Consider the following 8783-nt stretch of genomic DNA (forward strand, 5'->3'; position numbering starts at 1 on the left):
TGTATTTTTTATGTCAGCCCTTCCAACAGGTGCAAGGTGCTCCCTCATTGTAGCCGTGATTTGCATTTCCCTGGTGATGAATGATGCTGAGCATCTTCTCATGTGTCTTTCGGCCATCTAGATGTCTTCTTTGGAGAAATGTCTGTTCATGTCTTCTGCCCATTTCTTAAATTGGATGATTTGGTTTGGGGGTGTTGAGTTTATAAGTTCTTCATATAGGATACTAACCCTTTATCGGAGATGTCGTTTGCAAATATCTTCTCCCTTTCAGTAGGTTGCCTTTTAGTTTTGTTGATTGTTTCCTTCTCTGTGCAGAAGCTTCTTATTTTGATATTTTTTTATAGTAGTTTATTTTTGCTTTTGTTTCCCTTGCTACAGGAGAACCCTCCAGAGAGAAGTTGGCCAATGTCAATGTCAGAGAAATTATTGCCTGTGTTCTCTTCTGGGATTTTTATGATTTCAGGTCTCACATTTAGGTCCTCAATCCACTTTGAATTTACCTTTGTATACGATGTCAGCCAGTGGTCCTGTTCCATTCTTTTGCATGTAGCCATTACATGGGAGCCCTTCTTTCTAAAGATCTTCTTTAAAATGGAAAATGGGTGATGACAATTCTAATTAAATACCTGTACAAAAATATAGTGAACTCTTAGTTGTTCATAATGCAAAGAATCTAAAAGTGCAAAGACGAGATAGCATTGTGGAATTCACTTACTTTACTCCCTACATGCCATCTTTTGGGTGAACAAATTAATACAAAAAATAGAAATGCATCCTAATAACTCTGATATGCCGATTCGAAGCTGGCTTATACCAATCCTTGCAGAACTTATGCCAAAGAGCAGAAGTACTGTCAGGACTCTTCTAATTTCTATTTTGTAGGACTAATTCTCTCCTGCCTCAAGAATTTTGCTGAATTCCCTCAGGCCTCACAGAAACAGGCCATCATAAATATAGAATTTTAATCTTATTTCCAAATGAGATTATACACAGAACCACAGAAACACACCAACAAACTGAGAGAAGATATTCATCCAGTGCCTTCAAACCTGTGGCCCTTCCCTGGACCACACTGCTGATCATGTGCTATGAGTTAATATATTTTTTTAAGATTTTATTTATTTATTTGACAGAGAGAGATCACAAGTAGGCAGAGAGGCAGGCAGAGAGAGGGGGAAGCAGGCTCCCTGCTGAGCAAGGAGCCTGACGTGGGGCTTGATCCCAGGACCCTGAGATCATGACCTGAGCCGAAAGCAGAGGCTTAACCCACTGAGCCACCAGGCGCCCCTGAGTTAATATTTTTATAAACTCTGTAATTATCTTCTAATTAATCTTCTAACAACTACCTTTCATTATTTCTGCTTTTTTTTATGTTCAAAGGACTGACTTAAAAATGTGTATGTTTTAAATATGCCATAATTTTGTGGCCCCATCTGGGCATTTCTTCATTTTATAGCTTTACCAGGAATCCTAAAAAATGGCATTCGCTAGATGCCTGGGTGGCTCTGTCAGTTAAACATCTGTCTTCAGCTCAGGTCATAATGCCGGGGTCATGGGATCAAGCCTCACATCAGACTCCCTGCTCAGTGGGGAGTCTACTTCTCCCTATCCCTCTGCTCCCCCTGTTCCTGCTCTCTCTCTTAAAAAAAAAGCATTTGCTGAGGTCTCTTCTGATGGCTTAGGGAATCTACAGCAAGCCCTGAGTCCTTTGAGTACAGTATGCCCTGATCTAAGAATACTAGAATCATATTAGCTGATTATTTAGGACTTTATCTAGAAAGAAACAGAATCCAGGTATTCTCGCCTCAAGCTAGAATAATAGCATGTGGAAAGACTGACATTGGAAGGATGGCTGCCTTCTACCCAGCCCCCGAAGCATCTGGGTAGGGTGCTGAACTACCAACTCCACTGTTTAACAAAACCAAGATGGGGGTGCCTGGGTGGCTCAGTTGGTTATGCGACTGCCTTGGGCTCAGGTCATGATCCCGGGGTCCTTGGATAGAGCCCCATGTAGGGCTCCCTGCTAAGCCGGGAGTCTGCTTCTCCCTCTCCCTCTGCCTGCAGCTCTCCCTGCTTGTGCTCTGTCTCTCTCTCTCTCTCTCTCAAATAAATTAAAAAAAAAAATTTAAAAAAAAAAACAAAATGTATCATGTCATGTACTTATTTATTTGTATTTATTTATTTATTTTTAAATAGGCTCCATGTGCCACATGGGACTTGAACTCAGGACCCTGTGATTGAGTGTCTGAGCCAGCGAGGCACCTGCCCCCATCATATCCTTCATGTAGGTAATAGCACGCAAGCTTCAAAAACTAAATACAGGGCACCTGGATGGCTCAGTGGGTTAAAGCCTCTGCCTTGGGCTCAGGTCATGATCTCAGGGTCCTGAGATCGAGCCTTGCTTCGGGCTCTCTGCTCAGCGGGGAGCCTGCTTCCTCCTCCCTCTCTCTCTGCCTGCCTCTCTGACTGCTTGTGATCTCCGTCAAATAAATAAATAAAATCTTAAAAAAAAATAAATACAAATTAAAAGGAGACGTTTTATGTCCTTGCTGGAAAGCCAAGGAGTTTCTAAAATTTAGTTTACAGCTGAGGCCACAACTGTGTCATATCAGTACAAGGCAATCCAAGTCCCCATCCTTAAAGGTAGGATTCTGGGGGGAAACCTAGATATTCAAGAGATTCAGATTGTCTGAATTATGATGGAGAAAACTGTCAGGCGAGTCAAGTTAAAAGACTTTAAGAAATCAATACACAACACAGCTGATGTTTGCGGGACTCCATTGTTCACCAGCTGGAATAAAGTGGTCAAAGGGCGGGACGATGCATGGTTATGGGCCGCCATCTTGTATTGGCATGGTCTGGCAGGGCCATGGATGCGTGTTAGGATAGGACACAAGCCTTGAAATCACGGTATCTGTGATGAAGATTTATGGTTTTCCCTTGCTCCTTTAATATCAATAAAACAAAAATCCTTCTGAGGCTTAAAAGATAGAAATGGACAGCGAAATCTGATTCACAGGATACTTAGGACCACTTCTCTCCCACCACAGTGTATTAATTTAAAGCGAAGGTAAAATTGTCATTGCACTCAGTTTAAAGGGGGTAATACACTGCCAGGAGTCAAAAGTCAAACAAAAAGGTAGAAGAAAGAAGTTTTGTTTCCCACCCCCTCCCCAGTTGCTCAGCTCCCACCTACTACCCTACTGATACACTTGTAACTGCTTCTTTGACGTCTTCTAAGATGCCAATTTGCAAATATGAGTAGATCACTATAACCCCCTCTTTTTATACAAAAGTCAGCATAAAGAATGCTAAAAGCATGACTCCTGAAGCCAGAGCCCAGTTCCTCAACCCCTTAGTGGTGTGGCTTTAAGCAAGTTTCATAACCTCTTAGTGCCTCAGTTTCCTCTTCTGTATAATGAAGACAATACTAGTATCTGTCTTATATGGTAACAGGATTAGATGAGCAAATACAGGTAAGAAGCATTTAGGGCAGGGCCTGGCTCTCGGGGAGTCCTTTATATGGGACACATGGTGCTGTCATCACAGGGAGGTGTGGTATCAGGATTCTAAGGTCATGGACTCGGGAGCAGGACGGCCCAAGGTCAAATCTCATCTCCTTACCTGTAAAGTGTAGAAAAGAATAGTACTTATCCTCCCACGGTTGTGGTGAGGCTGAAACGAAGGATGCCTCGGGCCTGGTAAGCACTACTATGTTTCATCAGATCCAAGACTCCATGGATTGTGAGACATCGTTATTTCATGGGCTACGAAAGAAAAACCATTCCAATTAAATTATGACATGCCTTTGACTATAACACATCCTTGTTTCAAAAATGTTTAACAAAGTGAAAAAAATGTACATTTTAGAATTGATGAAATGTGGGCTCCAAGTGTTAGCTATAATACTCTTGTTTTCACCTAAAAATACATCTGGGATATTGTTCTTTATTGGTATAAAGACAGCTTCTTTCCTTTTAAAAAAGAGGGCTGTATAGTAATCCATTGTGTGGATGAGCCATCAATTACTTAACTGTCTCCTATTAGTTTTCCGTCTATGGCTGCTACAAACAATCCCGCAATGAATAACCTTGTAGACATGTCCTTTGGCAAGTCTGTTCGCATGTCTGTAGGATCAGTTCCCAGAATCAGCACTGCTGGATGAAGGAGCACAGGTATTTGAAATTTTGGCAGGTGTTCTCAGCTCCAGTTTAAATTTCCAGGCTGCTTCACACCAACTCAAACTCAGGAATGTCTGAGAAGGATAGATCTGAAATTCAGTCTCCTGTTTATTATTCTGTGAGATAATTATGCAATTAGCTTGCAGGTGACTGGAAGGGGTTTCTTGAAATTCCTGAACCTACGAACTTCTTTGCATCCAGAAGCCAGAGGAATCTGCGGTCTCTGGCCATGGTCGGGGTCCCTCAGCTGGGAGTCAGATCCAAGACTTTGCAGCAAGAAGGGACAGAATTTTTCATCTTCTTTGAGATCTTTTCCATCACTGCTCAGCCTCACTGGTAGGATACTTGATTTTGTGCTTCTTTTCCTTTTTCCTCCCGTTTTCTTCATTTCCTTACTTAGTTAAAATATTGTCTGTTTTACAGAAGTACTTAAACTGTCTGTTCTTTTCAGCTGTTCTTCCCTCATGATGAAAATGGGCAAATACAGAGCCTGGGAGAAGCCTGCTTCCTGGTCCTGTGTCATCCCATGAACGTGCTTGTTGGTGGGGAGTCCCGGGCTCCGAGACCAGCCCCCTCCCTGGGGAGTGGTACATCCAGCCCCATCTTCTTCCTCCACAGCCCCTGCATCTCCTGCAAAGCTTTGCCTCTTACCCTGAGCTCTTTGCCTTGGTAGATCCCTATGCCAAGTCTCAGCAAGGATGTCTGCCTCCTACACTTTTGACTGGAACTCGAACACCACTTCCCGGATTGCATCTTTCTGTGAAATATGTCACTTCCTGGATTACATCACTTCCTGGAATCTAGCATCCCATTGGGCCCCTGGGACCAAGAACTTCCCTATTTGATTTTGTTCTTGTCACCTACAGGTTGCTTGGAAGTCACTCTTGTGACTTTTAGTCAGGATTAGGGTGTTAAGTGTTCTTATCATTAACAAAGAAACAAACAGAGGGACATACAGGAAACTTAGGGAGGCAATAGTTAGGTCTGTTACTTTGCTTGTGATAAATGCAGCATGAGTGTTGCATGTGTCCAAACCATAAAATTGTATGTATTAAATGTGTGTATAATCCTCTGATATCAATTATGCCTCAATATGGCTGTTTTACTTATTCATTTTTAAGATTTTATTTATTTATTTGTCAGAGGAGAGAGAGAACAAGGAGGAGGAGCAGCAGGCAGAGGGAAAAGCAGGTTCCTCGCTGAGAAAGGAGCCCGATGCGGGGCTCGATCCCAGGACCCTGGCATCATGACCTGAGCCAAAGGAAGATGTTTAACCGACTGAGCCACCCAGGCATCCCCATAGAGCTGTTTTAAAATAAATAAATCCAACACTGAATAAGATGCAAGCAAACCTGGCCAACCTTTGCCCTGGAGGGATGAGTGACTTTATTTATTTGCCACGGTATCATTCTTTCTTATTTTTTGCATTTTTCAACCACCTTCTCTTTTTTGAATATTGCTTGTGCATACATACACTCTTGGGGCCAAGGAAATAATCTATATTTTGTCAGTGCTTTTTTATCACTTTTTTTTTTTTTTCTCTCTCCTAGTTCAGTGCTCTGTCCTCCACATCGAAGCTGCCTCCTGGGATGGAGGAAGGAGCCATGATTTGTCACTGATGTATCGGGTGACTGCCGGAGCTTCTCCACTTGTCATTTAAGTCCTAGCCTACCTCTTTCCTGACCACCTCCAATTATACTGCTTTCTTTTCTTTCTGAATTCCTACATCCATTCATTCATTTCAACACAATACACTTAAGTGTCTGCAACACACTAGGCACAGTGAGAAGTGCTGGAAATGATGAGTAGGTGGACAGAAAGACAGATGCAGCCCACCTGTCAGCGAGTTACAGAGCTACCTTTGCTCTTGGAGAAGACAGTCATAGAAGGGGAGGTCAAACGTGTTAGGAAGGAGCAGGATGTAGGTGCTTTGGTACCTAGTGATGGGAAGGACCTCTCTTGGGAGGGGACATCAAAGGAAGACATGAAGGATGGAATGCAATTAGCCGGACCAGGAGTGTGGGCAGGAGTGACGCAGGCAGAAGGGATGACGGGTGCAAAGGCCAGGAGGCTGTGGGCCTGGGGGAACAGCTCAGGAAACTGGGAAAGTGAAACAGAACAACCATCTGTCTGGGATGTTTTCTGACACTGACCGATTCTCCACCACCCGCTGCTGTCGATTCAGAAACTAACCACTCAGAGTTCACACAAACCCCACAGCGGAAGGGCCCAGTCCTAAAAGACTGCTCCCACTTCCGATGCCAGTTACCAAGTCTCACATCACCCATACTTCTCACTAGCTATAAACTGGGAGTTCCCATCACCTTGGGCTCCATAATTTGTTAGATCAGTCCACAGAACTCAGGAAAGCACTTTACTTACCTTCCATAGTTTATTACACAGGAACTTCTGTCTAAATGAAGTTGGGGGGAGCAGTGCGCATGGGTGGCTCAGTCCGTTGGGTGCCTGCCTTTGGCTCAGGTCACGGTCCCAGGGTTCTGGGATGGAGCCTCACATCAGGTTCCCTGCTCAGTGCGGAGCCAGCTTCCTCCTCTCCCCTACTGCTCATACTTGTTCTCTCTCTCTGTTAAATAAATCAATGAAATATTTAAAATAAAAAAACGAAGGAAGGAAGTTGGGGTGCACCACCCTTCCAACACCTGGGTCTTATCCAGGTTTTTATGGACTTCAACTCCAGCCTCCCCTCCCCAGCTCCCAGGAGGTTGCAAGTGGGGCTGGAGGTTCCAACCTTCTGATCACTGGGTCTTTCCGGTGACCTCAGGATGGGGTGATCTAGCAGCCCCACTTTAAGTCACTTCATTAGCGTAAGCTCAGGTGCGACAGGAAGGGACTTCTTATGAAGAAGAAAAGACACTCCTCTCACCCAGGAAATCCCAGATGTTTTAGGAGCTTTGTGCCAGGAAGAGAGACAAAGCCCAGATATTTTTCTTATTACACAACAGGGTCTGAGGAGCAGAGGATTTCAGACAACAACTGGCAAGAGAGGAGGCTTGGGAGATGAGAGGACCAGATCAAGACAGACAGGTAGATGAGGCTGACGAGTTCTACTTGAGATTAGGGCAGTGGGGAGCCCTCTGAAGAGTAAGGAGGGGAGGGAAGGAGTGAATTTGCATGTTATAAAGGTCATCCTATTTGGAGAAAACAAAGAAAAACAAACCTGGAGGGGCGCCGGGATGGCTCATCGGTTAAGCATCACCAGACTCCTGATTTGGGCTCAGGTCATGATCTCAGGGTTGCAAGATCAGGTTCCGAATTGGGTTCCACGCTGAGTGTGGAGTCTGCTTAAGACTCTCTGTCTCAAAAAAAAAAAAAAGACTTTCTGTCTCCCTCTCCCCATCCCTGACACTTTGCATGCTCACTCTTAAAATAAAATAAATAAAAAATAAAAAAATAAGCCTGGAGTCAGAGAGACTAGTGAGGAAGCTATGATGGTGATCTTGATGGAGACAATGAAGTCCTTGGGAGGTCATGAGGTTGGCCAGAAATGGGTGGGGTCATGAGAAGGTTGAGCTGACCCTACTGTGATTTTTGGATGCGTAATGACCTCTACCAATTTTCCAGGAATTGTGTTCTTCCTCACAACGTTTTTTAGTTTTAATTTTTTTTCAGATTTTTTTTTTAAGTAATCTCTACACTCATCGTGGGGCTCGAACTCACAACCCTGAAATCAAGAGTCACACGCTCTACCTAGTGAGCCAGCCAAGCCACCGCAACAACATTTATTTTTATATTTATTCCTACTTCTTTAATGCCGTTATTTGGCTTTTCATGCATTTATATTTTTTCAATCTGACATTCCTTAAGATTGGAATTGTTTCTCATACCTATTTAATTTTTTGATTCTTTTGGCTTCAGTGTTCTCATTGTTAACATGAAATTGATAATCCATGTCTTTCCTGCTTCGTAGGGTTATTGTGAAGATCAAATATTCAATGAGCTAAGATGGTGAAGAATTATAGATAGCATGCAGATACACTGGGTTATTATCATAAAGGAATCACCTACCTGCATTGAATTAATACTTCCCAGAGCATATACTGGTCAGGATACAGTCAGAAAAGAGAAGATAAAAGCCGCCGTACTCTCTTGCGTGGTTGATTCTTAAATTATGACTGAAGTTCAATCAATACTAGCCAAAGAATACTGACTTCAGCCAGAGAGAAGCCTGGAAAAATGGTTCTTGTGATCAGAATCAGATGGTTGAGGGTTTCAGTTACCTACTGTGCTCATACCTCCACTCTCCATGGGATTGGTCGGAAGGCCACCTCCCAGCACAGGGAAAACCCAGGCATTCTCCAAGATTTCTGTTAATTCCTTGGATTTGGATTTCTTAGTGTCACCTCTGACTCTCAATGTCTTCTTTGCTGAATTGTGGCCACCCCATTATCTCCATCCCAGAACCGCCCCCCGGAGTTGAACACACCCCTTCTCTTTGACGCCCCCTGACCCTGCTCCCATGAGGTAGCTTTGTGGAATGGATATTCGTTAGTGATCTGGGGAATGGATTACATTGGAGAGAGGGCTGGATTGCAGAATTGCAGTCAGAGATCTTGCTTTAAAATATATATATATCTATTTTTA

General features: G+C 43.4%; 1 long non-coding RNA gene across 1 annotated transcript; it reads right to left on the minus strand.

Moving 5' to 3' along the window:
* Positions 1-309: 309 nt before the first annotated feature.
* LOC122893560 lies at positions 310-4913 on the minus strand. The gene is made up of 3 exons (XR_006381651.1): positions 4833-4913; positions 3625-3767; positions 310-626 (listed from the first exon to the last, which is right to left on the minus strand). It is a non-coding gene; the product is annotated as an uncharacterized LOC122893560 (long non-coding RNA).
* Between the last annotated feature and the right edge of the window lie 3870 nt (positions 4914-8783).

Source organism: Neovison vison, chromosome 13, assembly GCF_020171115.1.
Source record: "Neovison vison isolate M4711 chromosome 13, ASM_NN_V1, whole genome shotgun sequence".
NCBI lineage: Eukaryota > Metazoa > Chordata > Mammalia > Carnivora > Mustelidae > Neogale > Neogale vison.